Below are 18,880 nucleotides of genomic sequence, written 5' to 3'. Positions count from 1 at the left end.
TATTCAACGTTTTATATATTTTTTTCTTTAATGATTTTATTTTTAATTAGGTAAAAAATAACTGAGGTATACAAATAAATAATATAGAACATTTTTAATAATTTTATTAAATGTATTAAGTTAAAATTTTGGATAATATTCATGGGAAACGAATAAATTATTTAAAAAGTTTTGTTTAATATATATAATTATCAAAATATACTATATCCCTAATGTCATATTTTAACTGATTTTTTTTTTTATATTCTTTATGTACTTCATAATATATTATGTAGTAAACGTCTATATATATATGTTTGTAATATATATAAAATATTGTGTAAACTCAGAAATAGAAAGATCAAAAAAGGATACAGTTAGTGGGTGGAAATACGATAAATAAATATGATGAAGCAAAATAAGTTCATAAGCCATTTTCAAAAAATCATATATGCTAAAGTCTTTGATCACATCACTTATTATCAACGTATAGAATACACAAACATTTTGAATATATTATTTGCTGCTGGTTTCGCAGATAGAAAAAAATCAATTATTTTAGAAATTCTAGCCGCGTATATTTAAATTTGATAAGTTTATGTTATCAAATAAGCTTTTACTGTTCTTGTTCAATTTAAGATTGCTGTTTTTTTTCAATCAGTCGTAATTATTTATTGTTCTGATCATTTGTTGTCATGTATTGTAATACTGTCTCTACTTGCTTCGTCTCTCTTCCGAGATCTTTGTGTATAAAAGTAAAAATTCTGATTAATTCAGTTAGTTTTCATGGATGATTAAAATTGCATTATCTTGCAACTTTTTAAAATTGCGTTTTATTTAAAATAATATAATAAAAATAACTATAAAATAATGTTTGTTTAATAAAAGGTCATATTCAACAAAAAGTTTAAGGACATTTTTAATTACTGCATTATAATCATATACTATTTTTTAAAGCACTGCCCATTTATTATTGAAAGTTATTTTTTCAAAATAAATTTTATGTAAATTATGATAAATTTATAATATAACTCAATGTAAATAATATTTATTCATACTTAGGGTAAGTATTATGATTTGAGATTACTTATGCTTAAATACATGTGAATAGTTGCATATTATATAAGATTAATTATGATTGTCTATTAATACAATTATTGTGAGCTTTAATACATATATTATATTGCTTAGTTTATTGAAATTATTAATTTTTATTAAGGTCGAGAAACATACACATTATGTATAAATATTGGTATTGAATTCATAAAAAAATTTCTACGATAACGCACAATGGATATTAATTATTAAGAATATTTAATACTTTAATGTTGCATTTTAGATTAATTATTTATTATTATAGTTCTATTATTCTATTGTAGAATTATATTTTTATTTTTTCTAGAGCTTAGTTTCTAAGCGAACTCTTGTCACATTATACTGCTTGTGAAATATATTTAAAAATAGGCTTTTTTAGCCCTATATCGGGCTTAATATTTTTTTTGTAAATTAACTTAGATAGTAAATAAAAAACATAGGAAACAAATTTTTTAAATATACTAATGCCAAGTAAATTTTAATGGTGATATTTAAACATAATAAAAATTACTTAAGATTAATGCTTTAATACTGGGAGAAAATTAAATCATATTTAATTATTTGAGAAAAAACATATACATTTTAGATTTTTTTAAATTTATTCAAGCTTTTTACTATATTGATAATTCAGTAAACTTTCCTTTGTTTCTTGGATTTCCTTTATATTATTTTGTATACAAAACAATACTTAACAAAAGATATATTCGTTTCGTTTCGCTCATCTCAGTCAAGGTTTTAAGTAGTGCATTATTTTTTTACGTATTATTAATAAACGTTTTAAATCAATGATTGATTATCTGATTATAAAAAAATATTAGGTATACCTATGATTTAATTATTTTGAGATTTCTTCAATATTTTTCCAGATTGCTGTTTCTATGTCGTACACTGAGGAAATTGAAATATTTATTCACAAAATTAAAAAATTGTAATTTACAGACTTTAAATTGTATATTATATTACCTAAATTAAGATACAGCTACAAATTAAAATGCAATACATTTACGAGTAACAGTTTAAAAATATCAAAAATATTTATAGTTTATTGAAATAATAAAGAACTAAAAAAATCATTCCCTCAAAATATTCACTTAGTTATAAACAAAAAACTATTGGTGCACATTTACATCTAATTGGACAAAATATATAAATTAACCTTACCGTCAAGTTTTATTTTGGATGCTGGCTTTATTATATAGTATCTTGTGATTTTATTTAATTAAATTATATAATCTGCTATTGTATAACTGTTGAGCTGTATTAGTTGTAACTTAAAGCTATTAAAAAAAAAAACCTACCGTCAAACAAATGAGCTTACAGTTTTATTCTGTTAAAATTTAAAATTGAATTACATTTTATTTTATTAAATATAATATAAACTAATTGAAAGGCATTATTTGGTATACGTTTTTAATCATGATTTGTGAGTAAAAAAAAAAACTAAAAAATATTCGAGTACCAAAAAACATTTGACGATATTTTATATATTTGTCTTCCAACTATAATTCTGATATAATATTTGTAAAGCTTAAATGGTTTCGGCATAGTGTACAAGCAATCAAAGATAAGTATTTGTTTTACGAATAAAACTTATTTTCTTTAGGGACATCGAGTATTTAAAAATTGATTTTTTCTTATAATAATATATAATACTGATAAGCACGTCAAAAAAAATTATATATAATAAACTTCGATTACTCTAATATATGCATTTGCATTGTAATTCACCAAGTATATCCATCCATTTTTTTTAATACCTAGGTTAATTTATCCAAATTCTAATTTTTGGATTTTTCTTAAATATTATTAAATACAATATTTTTAAATTTTTAAGATTTATTTTTACTACTTAAAAGACGTATTATGCAATGATATAAACTTCCACTTTTCAAATGACAACACCTCTTTTTTTTATAAATTATTTAGTGAATAATTATATTGACAATTTTATGAACTTAATTCCAGATGTGCACGATCAATTATTTAAATGTTTATCTAAGAATAATAATGTTTAAAAGAAATATAAAATACATGTAATATTAGAGTGAATGTTTATTATACTTGGACCATTTTTACTAACTATAAATATTGATTCACTTCTAATATTTTTAAGTTACCATAACCATCATATGGCCTGAATTCCTTATTATTGAACTAATAACTCAAGAATTACTCGTTAAAATTTCGATTTCAAAATTTTACTATCATTTTTAGAAAAATTATGCTCTATATAGGTAATTTATAGTTGAAAAAGATAATTTTTGTTTGAAAAATACAAGGTTGTGTAATGTGTATGCATAGAATACTCCTTAAGCAGTAAAAATCTTAAGAATTTAAAAATAGGGTCTAAGTTTTTTTAAAAGTTTTAAAAATTAAATTTTGAATAACTATATTATTGAGAAAAAGGTTGGGTATGTTTGGTGATCACTATATATATATATATATATATGTATAGTATATAATATAAATATAATAAAAACATTATTATAGTATTTTATAGTTTATAACTTTTTTAAAATATTATTTTGCTAAAAAATTGTTTTAAAATCGTTTCATTTAAAATAAATAGTTTTATATACATAAATTCTATATTGGCTTACAAAAATTTAGTAGCCATAAGGTCATGATGATACGATGTAATGTATGTATGCGTTTTTCTCAAGACCTATTGAGGTGACCCTTAAATCAATATTATTTAGTGTGTATATGTTTGAGTATATATTATCACGACGTGTATTGTGTATGAATGCACATTATTATTCTAAAATACAAAGTTCAAGGGCTTTTGATGTTTTACCCCAGTTTAAAAAGTTTTGGAACAATATAATTCGATAGTTTGAATAACTATAATAATGAATATTATGGTAAAAAGCGTTGTCCTTGTTAAAAATGTGATTTAAAATGGTTTCAAAAGAAAGTGATCGAACTATTTTTTACCCGAAGGTTTTTACTGAAATTTGTCAATCATTTATATAAAAAAACCAACAAGTTATAATTATACATTGAGTTTATCGAATAGCTAAATAAGTTAACTAGACCAAATTGACACTTCATTTGGTCACATTTATTTTTTTTTTTAGGGAATTTAACCACTTTATACTCTAAACTAGTTTCTCAAATATCATGCTGGTTTTCAATCTTTTCGAGGAATTTTTTCATACATTTTATTATTATTAAGTATTTGATTTTTAAAATAGTAATGAATTGTTGAAAAAATTAATATTATTTTATATAAAATTTGTTTGATAGAAGACAAATAATCAATAAAAATATGGGACATTTAAAATTTTATATCAACCTATTGTAGTTCAATATGTTTTGTACTAAATAAGTTATTTCTAATTTTTTTCACGAAGCATAACAGCAGAATTCCGAGATATACTCATGCATGCATTATCTGTAAAGGAAAAAATTAAATATACTGAATCTGGATTTTTATATTTGTTTACACAAAAATTAAATTGTACAATATGATGAAATAGATTTTTTTATTATTAATATTTATTAGTTTTGGAGTTATATATATTGACTGTTAACATTGTTTTCACAGTACGGCTAAATTAGTTAAAATTATTTATTAGAAGTGAAAATAATACTAATATAACTTTAAAGGTTTCGTTAAATATTTGATATATATGTATATATTTTTTTTTTTGGTTGTATACATACCCTTTATAATATAACCTTTATATTTATAATTAGGAATTTTACTTTTATGGATTTATTATTTAAATATTTACTTATACATATTTTTTGTGTTAGACAATATTCGCTACATTTCAGTTGATATAGTTGACATTGTTTTTGACATATAAGAAAATAATAGTTTAATACATGTTTTCAAGCGTGAAAATACTTGATAGTAGAATTCTAGTTCACCATTATTAAATTATTTTATAATAGGTTTTTTTTGTTTAATATGATTCGTTATTATATGTAAAACCTTCAAATTTTTTTAAATATAGACATTTTCTAGTGTTACTCAATATGTATTGAATCATGCAGGAATAGCAATACATTAAAGAAAAGATATTCCTTAAAAAAAAATAGTAAATTAACTATTATTTGAATGGAGAAATTTTTAAAATACAGTTTTATTTTTGAGGTTTATATAAACATTCAATTTTAGTTTTCGGCAAATAAGTAATTTTTAGTAATTGAATAGGATAATTTAGAGTTGTTAATGACATGGACATTGGACATGTACATAAAATAATGCTTTAAAAGTTTGAATTTTCAACTTCGCTTGCACTTTGACATAATACTAAATTTTGCATGTCAATTATTATCTTAGTCATGTCATATATCTACTAAGTCATAAAAACACATTCTTAGGAAATGAAGATCATAATATGGTGAAAAATGTAAAACATATCTTTTAAAATTACACTTTTTAATATTTGTATATTTTAGTCCTGCTTACAAAAAATAATTGCTTTCTAAATATTTCATGCGTGTTTAGTAACATGAATATTATATAATTCTTTCAAGCTCAATGAAATAATTGTTAAGTGTACAGTTGTTATTATTGTGCAATCAAAGATATTTCTCCAGTTGTCATGGGTATATCAAGATATAATAAGGAGACATGACAGGTTATTAAAATTCAAATGAGCTCTGTCCAAATATACTATTTACAGCGTTTAGTTCGAGTTTATTTCAATGCAATTTACATAAATGAGAATTCAATATGTCATGTAGCTATTCAAAATGTAGTACAGGTCACAACTTTATTATTGTAAAATTAAAATTAATGTATCAATAAAAATCATTATATATTAATTTTTCCTTATTAATTAAAAATAACTTCATTTCAACAGTATTCATACCTCAATGTCAAATAAAATTACAGTTGCCACTAAGTAAGTAGGTAGTTAAAATAATTATAATTTAAAATACAACGAAGTGAAACATTAGTTATAATAAATAAGTAATGTATATTGCATGTCCTATGCAATATGCATGGCATATATATATTTGAGCCAATAAAATTAAATGTTTCTATTGCAAACTTTTAATATGGAATTAGTTTCAAGAAAAAAAATCTTAACTTATGTTTAATGTTCATAATATATACTTATACTATAGATACTAATGTATTTAATAAATATTATTTTTCTTGTTTTTTTTTTTACATATTGTAAAAAGCATATTACAGCTATTATTTATCTTTTAGAAAATAAAAAAGTTTAATAACTACTTTATTACTGATAAGTATACTCAAAGAGCACGATAATAAATGGATTCAATACAGAAACTTTAGGAGAGAAGTTGTGAATCTTGTGATGGTGTCAAAGGCTGTACACAAGTTACAAAGCTAATGAAGATTATGTTGAAGACCAATTTAATACGACTTACGAATCAAGATCAAATAGCATAACTGCAAGTACCAATTAACACTTCTACAATTCAAGATAATATATTAACGTCAATTCAAACGAAACAAACACATACTGAAAAATGGATACATACGAATCAATTTCATTAAACCGTACTAATTGGTATAATTGTTACGGATAATATTTAAAGACACGTTTGTACATGAAATTGATTGTTATCCTTAATTTGATATTTATTATTTGAAATGCTCAATGCTCAAGATTTTTAATATTCAATTAAGTAAAGCTATAAGTTATCAAGCTATTATGATAAATAATAGTAAGAACGTTATTTTTTTAAAAATATTATTTTGTAAAATCTCAAATTATACATATAAGAAAACATATTTTCTAAACCGTTAATATTAAAAAAAAAAAAAAAATGATTAACTCAATTAAAAAAAAAATATTTTAACAATTTTATTTATATTACTATAAATAACTAATATAACTAATATAGATATTTTTAAATGAAATATTAATATTGTACAGTATACAATTTATATAACAAGAAGTCATTTGAACTTGAATAAATTAGATAGTTTCATAAATTAGTATCAATATTTTACAAAATTGACTTGTTTCAACACTTCAAAAGTTTATTGTTAGTATAATTTTAGGGGTACATTGTAAAATCTTAAATATACTTTATATTATCGGTATTAAAAAAAAAACAGATTAACCAACTTTTAAAATTGCATAATATATAATGGTGAAAAAATTGTACAACAACTGTTTATTGTATTAAAAATAATCAAATATTCAGTATATAGTAAATAATTCTAAGGAAAATAAATTTAACTATAATAAAATATTGATTAAAGTTACAAATTTAAAAAGTAGAAGGAAGTTTGTAAATGATTAAATTCGTTTTTATACTAAAAAAACCGCAACTTTCATATAGAATTTTTTTTAAATTATTTTTCAAGAATAACTTTATGGTAAATTATAATTATAAATTATTAAATACGCTAAATGAAACAGCATATGATAATCCAGAAAGTCATGAATAAGAAATTAAACACATCCTTCAAAAGTACTCCATACAAATGTGAATACTAAAAATGTCAATCCATGACAAGCAGTAAAATTAAAAGTTAACAAGAATTGTCAGAAACGCTTGTAACTATAAATCCCAAAGTTCAGAAAAAACTGAACGAATTGAGTCATGAGTAATGGAGTTGAGTGCAAAACTCAATATTTTTTTCTTCTAGATAGATATAAGTTGTATGGTATGTTTCCGTATTAATCGTCTGGCCAGTTAAATGTGATTTAGCAGCTTTTAAAAGACAGCAAAAATAGTTCACAGCTCAAAGAGTCGATAATTATATAAGAAATAATGAATCATAAAATAAAAGTGTCTTTATGGTTATTAATTGTAGTGTAACAATAGATGCACTGTTGTGGGTATGATTTGAATAGTTTTCTTAAGTATATCAACACTATATATTATTTATAGAGAAATTTCTCTGTTATAATTTAAGTTGCTGACGAATATTCTGATTAATATTTTGGAACAACTATAGAAACGTAACGTTTCATATACACAACTGAAATGTATTGAGTTATAATTTAAGAAAAGAAAAAAAATTATTTTCAGTTAGAAACTAGATACATACAATATAATATTATGCATAAATAAATCGCTCTAAAAGAAAAAACTCCCAACTTAAAATAACAACATACCTAAATAAATATACCAGTTTTGTAAGAATATACACTTAAAAATATCTACTATTTTTAAATTTATATAATTCTTACAGTAAGAGGTTTTCCTCAAACACGATAAATATTTTTTATCACATTTCCATACAAGAATGTTTTCATTTAATAGGTACTTCAAAAGATATACAATTTACTCAAGTAGTAAATGGTACATTAGTACATTAGTTAATGTTAAATACAGAGAATAATAGAACAAAGTAAAAAGTATGCATACATTTTTTTATTTACGTAGGTTAAAGTAAATATTTGTAGTTTATTCAATAACAGGTTGATAGTGAATTTGATATTGAATTTTTTGATAACTAATAGAAATAATTCATTTTAAATAAACATTTTGAATGAAGATTGAATTGTGGAAACATTTTTTTTTATCATTATTAATGTTAGTGACTATAGATTTGTAGACAAGATGTGTAAGACTTAAAAATAGTTATTACTTTTATTTTGTGATAACTTTGTTTATAGATCATCTAATTTTCATAATTGTTAACGATTTATAAATTAAATTATTAAGTGTGAATTTAGTAACTTCAGTATAATATTTCATCTATTAGGGTGTTACACTATACAATGAACATACATTTTCTTCTAAAGTATATTACAAATATTGTAATATTATAATATCATAATATGATAAAGTTAAAATTAAAATATTAAATTAAATACATTTAATATTTTACTAAAAAGTATATCAATAGTATTAAATAGACAAATAGCTACATATTTACTTAACATTTTTCTAATTACATGCAGATACCTACTATAAATTTAACATTATATTATTTTGAAACGCTGCAGATGTACCAGTTGCCCCACGGCGCTGCCGTTCAGCTAGCCGTTTCGTTACTAGTTCCCGGATGAGTGACCACATGGGAATTTTGGCAAAACACCCGCCATGGTCTACCTAACCATAATCGATGAGTTGAAAATTTTATCTAGCTAAAAAAATCTCTTTAAAAAAAAAAAATATATATATATATATATATTATATACTATGTTATAAATATGTTATAAAAAACACAAGCCTCTAATAGGTGCAGCACTATAATGACCTTGAAATATTTATGTTACTGAGTAATTATGATAGATGCGTAAAAAAATCAAAAATATATATTATCAATTACACAGTTATTTTAAAATCATCTATTGCCAAGGTCAGTCAAAATATATGAAAATTTACCTACCTATCCACCAAGTACAAAAACAGTATAATTTAGCGAGTATAGAGATAGAAATAAGATAAATAATTATTGGGGAATTCCACTATGTTACGAAAATACCTAATTTAATTAAAACCTATACGCCTGAAGACGTAACTGAAAGTTAGGTTAGACTTTTATTTTATTTCAATCCTCAAATGATTTGAAAAAGTCTCAAAATATCGCTGTAGTCTATTTATATAATATATTATATCGTATTATATTATGATAACCATATATTTTTATTTGATACTTAAATGGAAAATAACTGTCTGCAAATATTGATTTACTTACCTAAAAATCAATTTGAATAAATTAAATAATAAACCAATGATTTATACATTAGGTATAGTATAACAATTGTTTAAATATTGAAAATTATATACAGGATGAGAAAAAATCTATAATTTATTATAATACACTGCTACATTGACCGTGAGTTATTTTATCAATAGGAATCACATTTTTCTTTATTTTTAAATTAAAATAAATATCAATTGACTTTTTTTATATTTTTTTCCTTTTTTTAATGACGTGAAATATAATTACTTATTTATATGTATGTATCGTACCTACTTGTACTTCAGTTTTCGACGTGAAATCATTAAAAGATTTCAAAAATAACAATGATAGCTTATCAAAACTAGTGATATATAATATGATATAATATATATATCATGCATAAATCAAATTAAAAAATGTTTGTAATCACAGTGGAAATTGGAAAATTTATTTTTTGTCCATCAAAAATTAAATTTATTATTATATTTTACATGTTAATATCGAAATTATTATTAAACAACTATGGATTTATAAAGGACATTAATTATATAACAAAATATCGTTGATATACATTGTACATATAGTCGTAAATATACTTGGAATAATATTTTATCGTAGACTTGTATGTTAAAAAAAAAAAAAATTAAATACCTTGATTCTAGATAAATTATTTCATCGTATTTTACTAGTTTTATAAATTATAAAATATAAGGTTTTGTAATCTCTGTAATGTAGAGCTACGTAGTACATGGTTAATCTTGCAATAAAAATGGGTATAAATATTATAAATAAAATTAGCTGAGCTAAAAAAATAAAAAATTAAATAAGTGGTCACATTATATATGAGTACAATATATAATGTTAATATTCCGTATATATACATTTTAAATCATTAGAGGTATCATACAATAAAATATAATGATAATAATATAGATGTCTTAACTTTTATTATCACTTGTTAATATACGCAAATAATATTGCTAATATAATTAATATTTTTAAGTTTCAGCAGTAAATTGACTAAAAATTATAAACTTTATTTTTCATATAATTAGTTTTATACTTTTTGTAACCTATAAGCAAAATAATTTTCAATAAAAGAAATTGATTTTTTATACTGTAAAGTGTAACGGAAGTAGTAATTGTAAAACTTATAGTCTATAGTCTATACGTTTCACATTTCAAAACAATTGAAAAACTGTGGTTGAACTCAATTCAATTTTCTAAAACCATAACTCTACTATACTTCCTCCTGAAAAATGTTTTTAATATTGATATGAGATGATTTTAACTTATTTATTTTATGCTAAAAATTCTACTTATTCAATATTAGTTTGATTTTGTTTGGTATTAATACATTAACATAGTTGAATAAAATATCTGTCCAAGTATAATAAAACAAATTTAAGGACACCAAAATGATATGTTAATAAGTAAGGCCATAGATCGTTTTATAACATGGTGATTTTGCATTTTAAAAATTAATTAGATGTTTAATTTGTATATATCACTAGCAACTATTATATTATTGTATAATATTAGTTCTATGACATAATTCTCATCAATATAATATTTACCATTTTCTGATAAATAATGAATGAAATTAATATATATTTATAGTTTAGTCAAACGAATACAAGTTAATAATAACTAGGAATTTTGGTGAAAAAATGTAACTGCATTATACTCGTATAATAAATTATAATATACATAGTAAATTATATCTACAAATTTATAATACATTTATTAAACACATGAAACCAAAACATTTTAACCAAGTATCTAATCATCCACTGATAACTAAAATAAGTTTTTCTTATAACCTATCTTTTTTGAGTGAGAAATAAGTTAAATTGTCACAAATAAAATGCATTGATTTTCTGAAAATGATAAACAACAAGGTTTATTTTCCCATAGAAAAAATATAAAATAGTTGCAGATTTGAATATATTGGAAAATTAATCTGAAAACATGATTTTCGATTTATATATATGTTTATAATTGATTAAGAAAATTAATTATTGTTCTCATTTATTGGAATATGAGAAAAATAAATGAGTAAAACAATATAAATGTTACTGATCATTGATTAACAGTTACAGATTAACAGTGTCTGGTTCCCACAGCTAAGAAAGTCTTGTCAAATACGGTTATTATAATATGAATATTTATTATATTTTGTACCTATAGTATTGCTCATAGAAATATAAAACAATGAAAAACATTTACCTCGCACAACAGTATAAATAATCATCAATTATGTATCTAATCTTAATGTTTTTCTTGAGTAAACAAAAAAATATAATAATAGCTGGTTGAATGGGTCAATAACGAGTAGTTGTTTTTCTTATAAAATACCTGCATTTGATATACATTCTAATAATAATATTTCCTTAGGGTGCAAATTCTAGTTTGTATTTTCATAAATATTATAAGTAAAATGATAAATATAAAATATTTTGTCGTAGATATCTCAACTCATTCCCAGTAATGGTATATACTAGGGGTAGTCAAATTTGTATTGATCACCCCTAGTATAAATATACTTCATCTTTGAGGATCAATTTCCATAGATATTTTTTTTTTATTAATGACTCACTATAATTATTAATAAACATACTAGCTACAGCGGTTCTCAACCTTTTTAGTTGTGTGGACAACCAATTTTGTAAAAAAATCTTCGAGGCTCACTAATTGCACATCTATATTCATATGCATATAAATCTGATTTAATATATAATATATATTTATAAATAATAATTAATATTATATGGTTCACGGCCCAGTATCATGCTGCTCGCAGCCCATGAGTTGGGAACCGCTGTACTAGCATAAACCATAAAGTGTATTATACACACTTAAAATAAATTCTAACATGATCGACTTTGAAATTTCCACGATCAACCGTTTGCCCACCCCTGGTTGACGATAGTCAATACCATAAAATATAAGAAATACAAATCAAAAATTATATATTTTATACATAATATAAAACTAAAGATATATTTTTAAATTGTTTACGATAGTTGATTATTTAGTTGAAACTATCTGACAGGTTAACCCTAACGTGTAATTAAAGTTTTCTCAATTATTTCTCATTTGTAGCAATATTAAAATTATAACTATTTAAAATAACATAAGTAAGTATTTACATATATTTAAAATAAGTATTTGATTTTAAATACGTAGATTCAAAGGCACATTACTATATATTAGATATAGAGAAAGTTTTTAAAATTCATATGTACTACATCCTAATATTTTTTTAAATTTACTCTACTTAGGTACAAAAAGTTACATTACAAGATTATTCAAAAGTACTAATATCATATTTATATACAAAGACTTTTGAAAGTTAGACATCATTTTATTTATTCACTCCAACGTTAAAAACTATTATGAGAATATTTTTTGAATTTTTTTAGAAATTTAAATAATCCACATATGAAATTTCAGAAAAAAAAAGAAAGAAACGACGGACTTCACATTTATTTTCTTTATTTTCAAAAATACTAAATAATAATAAAATCCTATGAAATTTAAGTCTATTAGAATGACCTAATCCATCCAGTAGAAATAAGCAATAATATTATAGTATATTGGACTTAAACAAAATTTATTTGGATTGTGGAATACGCGAGACGTGTTCATGTCCAGTTGAAGTTAACTCTGTACCTGTAATCGTGTAATTGTGTGTATGCGCCTTATCACTTATCGGCAATAGCGATAATGTCTTCGATAACCTCTGCTACTACAGCAGATCCAGTCCTCCACGGTTCGTGGAAAACGCACTTCCGAAACTTAAATATTTTGAAATAATTATTTTTCGTATTTTTAACAACGGTAGGTACGACAACGATATTAGTAATAACTATAATAGTAAAAATAATAAATAACACAAAAAATATCGAATTCGGACACCAAGAATTTGACGTCAACGGAACCCCATGCGAATCGTCCACTGGCGTGTTGAGCGTTAAGCTCAGTGTCGCATCGAAGGGATACTGAACAATGAACGCCACCGCCGTCGCCGCCGTCCCGACAGGGATGTAAAACACGAAACAAAAACGAAACGCAAAAAAAAAACGGCAGTGGGCGGGTGCAAGTACGAATTCGACACGTACTTTAACGTCTGTGACCGCAAATATATTGTAGCTGTGCTGTCCACTATGGTACCTATAATAGTTGGTCAACGATTTTCACCTTTATCTGTGTACCTTCGTTTTACAACTCATCGAGTTATGTGGGTGCGTCGGTTAGGTTAGGCATCTTCTTAATAGCAATAATATAATATTATGTTATAAATATTTTAGTATTATATTATTAAATAAACATTTAAGTACAATATAATAAATCCAATATTTTTAGAAAAAAAGATAAATAAATCTACTGTAACATCAATAATACATTGCTATAATAAATTACTTTAATAATAGTAATATTAATAAACATATCATGAAATATACGTCTTAATGATGTAAACTAACAGACAGGCCGTCTCCGCTCAGAATCATTTTTTCGTATACAATGATATAGCATTAAATTCAAGTTCAACATTTTCTTTACAATCATTAAAATATGTAAATTTTATCATATGATTATAATTTATAAACATTTTAGTTTAAAATTTAAATTTCATGTTTTTTTTTTTTTGACAAAATGTCTATAATTGATTTTGTGTTCAATTTAATCTTATGATATATTGCCAAAGCCACCTCAATCAAGTGTTTACATTATTTAGTTAATACATTTATTTAAAGCATGTTATTATTATGTAAATAAATATTTTTTTAATATTCTTAAAATTTAATAACAAGCAAGTTTGAATACATTAAATTCATATCCTTGTTTTATATCAAAAAAGAGTCAATATATTGTATATTATATTATAATTGTCTTTTTGATTTTGAAAGATATGTATTTAATGTATTTAAATTTTTTTGGAGTTTTCTAGGAAAATTTTTTGCTCGGAGTTATCTGGTATTATTTTCAGCTCTATTATCATAATAGTATTATTGTATCATTACTATCGGGCACTTAGCTAAAAACTGTCACAAATCGTTAACTAATGATCGTCGTAAACTCGAAAATAATGTGTTATTTTTAAGGTAAAACATTTACATATACCTATTTGAGATTATTGGAAAAAAAAAATAGATCAGCAGGAAGTTAGTTGCAGTTAAATTTTCTAATGAATCTATAAAAAATATTTTTATATAAACTCAAAAAAAAAAAAAAAATACTAAATCAACGGTAAGATTACACATTTTTTCAGTTATTATGTATACTTATCGTTATTTAAACGACAGACTAATAAAAAAAAAAAATGTAAGATGACACAATATGATAAAAGAAATTTACATCCTTATAATATGTTGTACTATAACCAGATAAAATAACAAAAAAAAAAAACCTTTATATTTTTATCTGAATGAATAGAAATTTTTTCTATATAATAATATATCTCATTACTAGTTAGAAGAGAAAAGTAATAGTCAAATAAAAATGTCAAGTAGGTATATTATTATTATTAGATAAAAAAAATAATAAATAAATAACATATAGTTACTCTGAATTTTATGACGTTGGTACATATAATTTATTGAATAACAGTTCTTTAGTTCCTAACATGTTAACTTATTGTTAAACTACTAGAATAGGTACTATACTTGTATATACATTTTTAACTATTATAATTATAATTTTTGATAAATTATATTATCTACTATTTAGCATATCTATGTGGATAACACAGTAGTATTTTCCTTAGTAAATATACGTTTCAGGATTGGTTTACTACCTTATTAATAAAAGTTGATCAACATAAATACTTGTAGAATTTATTTTTCAATTAAATAAAGCTATTATTTAGAACTTTATTAAATAAAAATATGTTAATAATAAATTATTCATGAAAATGTAATATTGCATGTATAGTACGATTACATTTTAAACATATGGTATTCATTTTTTTCTAGTAATTTTTGAGTTTTATGTACAATATATGTATACGATAATATAATATTAAAATTGTATTAATACATATTTATATTGACAAAGTTTATTTTTGATTATATGTTAAATTCTGAATTATAATATTTTTCTGTAAATTGCTATGTAAAATATCGAATATTGAACCAATAATTTATTATCCATAAGCATTTAGAATTTATATAAGAGGTGTAATATAACAGGGGATGACCTTCGAAATTTTACTGCATTGCTTAGTTTCTCTAAACCTAAAATACTTATAAATAATAAACTAAAGGTTCAATAATCGATAGTGTGATGAGTACATCCATTTGTAGGAAAATATTCTTTGCTAGAGACGCTATAGTATAAAAAATTGTTGTTATTTAAAAATATAATAAACCATTGAAACTTGAAAATGGTATAATTTAGATATTTAGTATGAAAAGCTGAACCAGCTAATTAAAAATATTTTGACAAGTTAATTATAATAAATAGTGCAATACAGTCTCAAACAATTTTAATAAATAAAAATAAATCCAAAAATTAGGTTATGACAAATAATTCTTTATATTTTTGATACACTTACACCCTTTATAACAAGTAACTTTCGAGTAATTCGTTATCTGGTTGATGTACCTTCTTCAAGGTTAGGTTAGGTTAGGTTAACCTAGGTCCTTCACAAATCCTCTAGTTACTATAAACTGTGTAATTTGATATTATATCTCAACCTGTGCTCTATCATCTGCGATATCTTTTTTATAAACAATTTAAAGAATCTATCAATGACCCATTTTTTCTAAATTTATTTTAGATAATAAGTTCATTTTATAAATGTTTGATCTTCTTTTATTCAAACTTTTTTTATCATATCTTTTTCCAACATCAACTTTTTAGGGCTTAGAATAGCATAAAACATTGTTATAGTATTTTTTCTTTTATTTATTATCCAATTATTCCCCTCATTATTAAACCAGAATATCAAAAAATAAAAACTTATATTATATAAATATTTATATGAATTAATTAACTAAAGTATCAGTTTAAGGAAAATAGTCATTGAATATTAAATTATGTTATATATTTATATTTTTTTAAATGTGTATGTAATAATAGAACTTCTTTACATTAAAGTTTTGTGGCATATTCATATATATATTTTTATATATGTTTTTTCAATAATAAACAATAACGTGTGTAAATAAAATAAAATTATAGACTATAATTATTAAATTTGAATAAACTTAAAGTATTCTTGTATTAACTTTAAGCATAATGCATTATCGTTAAAACTTATAAAATAATACGAAACTCTATAAGTATATTCTAATTTAAAGTGATTACTATTACAATGAAGTAGAAATATTTTTAAAAAATTATTTTTCTAAACTCTTATTTAATCTAAAAACTTATAGTTTCTATGATATTATGTAAGAAAATAAAACTTAACTAGTTATAAGTGAAATAAACATCAATAAATTAACTTGGATTAATTTAAAACCATGTAACTCAACTGTATATAATGCTAATAGTTTTAGCATCTGTTTGTTTGCCTTAATTCATTCATATTTTTTATGTTCACATTTTGTAATATTTAATTTAATTAAGTCATAATTTGTAGTTATTACTTTTGTTTTCACAACAATTAACACTTGTATTTATAAATGTCATACGTTTACACGAATAATTTTTTCTTTACTTTAATAAAATATTTTTTTTAAATTACTTTTAAATACTAACTATTATTATTAATCGTTATTTTTTAATCATTGTTATAAATTATAATTATTTATTAATTTTTGATACCTTAAGTCTAATAATGTTTACTGCCTACTAATTGTTATAATATTGTTGTATAATAATAATATTATAGATGAAAAATTGATGTAAGTATGTATAAATATATTTAATACAAATTATCATTAACAGAATCATACATAAATGTGTATATATAATACATAAATATAAGACAAAGATTTTATTTATTACCTCAATTTTAAATTATAAAATATTTTTTTTTTTTGTAAACTATTTACAAAATATTTTTTTCCAGACTTGGAATGAATAAAAACATCACATAAATAGTCAACTAAAAAACTGTTGAGTAAATATAACAAAAAAACACGAAGAAGCTTGTTAATTTTGTAAAAAGCTTTTATAAAGCTAGTCTTGTACATACATTTTGTATTTCGTTTGAAAAAAAAAATGATGCCCTAAGTATGCCAATTATATGTGAAGCGTAATATCAATACGAGTTGTTTTTAATCTTGAATCATAAATTGAAATCTGAATATATAAGAATTCATTTTTTCAGTGCAGAACTGTTGTGATATAGGCTTTTGTAAGAATTACTATATCTTTCTCTAAAGAACGAAAAAAATATAATAATATGTACCGTTTATTACAAACCAAGATGTTTTTGTATTAATAATGAAGTAAATATTTACAATGACAGTTATTTTAAACAACAACTTAACTGTTGTGGCTTCAGAAATGTTCCATGGGTAGATTTAACAATATATATACATTTTTTATGTTATTTATTAGCTTATATTAAACTACTTTCTTTAGGTTATTTGATACATTTAGATATTTTTTTTAACATTTATATTTATGTACATCTGAAAATGGACCGATGGCTTCATGATATTTCTAAAATGGAGAATTCATTTATACTCTGTAGATGTATTGAGTCGTCGATAATGTATTTAACTATTACTTGTACATTGCACAATGGACATAGGTAACATATTATGTTCAGTCTTTGCCATCATACACTATAGTATTTCAAGTAATCAAATTCTGATCATGTTTTATGAAACTTTTTTCTTAGGGCTTAAACTAATAACTAATGAGGTTTGATCTGAGTGTAACAGAGTATTTTATTTATCTGAATTTTCTTTTAAAATAGTATTATATAACATTATGATAAGCTACGTATAATATTATGTCATGTAAGACGTTTGAAATTCAGTACAAATAATATTAATAGGTAACGTGTGATTAAAATTCATACTTATCTAACTATTTATGACATTCCAAAATATATCATTATTCATTAACTATTAATTAGGTGCGTTGAAGCACGTCAATTTTGGACAAATATGACATATTATTACCTCGATGCTATCGGATTACATACACTATTCCAAACGCATGAATTTCAGATCCGGATTTTATACTATAGAATTTATTTGAGGCGAAACACAGCAAAACTGTGTTGAGTATAGTGCTTAAAATGCATTCTGAACT

The 18,880-nt window shown here is 22.6% G+C and overlaps 1 protein-coding gene across 1 annotated transcript in view; it reads right to left on the bottom strand.

The window, feature by feature from the left end:
- Window positions 1-13,732, bottom strand: part of LOC114120066 (glutamate-gated chloride channel alpha-like) — an 89,824-nt gene extending 76,092 nt beyond the window's left edge. Inside the window, exon 1 of the mRNA XM_050199279.1 lies at window positions 13,334-13,732. The gene's annotated coding sequence lies outside the window, so the exon portion shown is untranslated. The remainder of the gene's footprint in view (window positions 1-13,333) is intronic.
- Between the last annotated feature and the right edge of the window lie 5,148 nt (window positions 13,733-18,880).

The sequence above is a fragment of the Aphis gossypii genome, chromosome 2 (assembly GCF_020184175.1).
Source record: "Aphis gossypii isolate Hap1 chromosome 2, ASM2018417v2, whole genome shotgun sequence".
Taxonomy (NCBI): Eukaryota; Metazoa; Arthropoda; class Insecta; order Hemiptera; family Aphididae; genus Aphis; species Aphis gossypii.
This window is presented reverse-complemented; position numbering and strand designations above follow the sequence as displayed.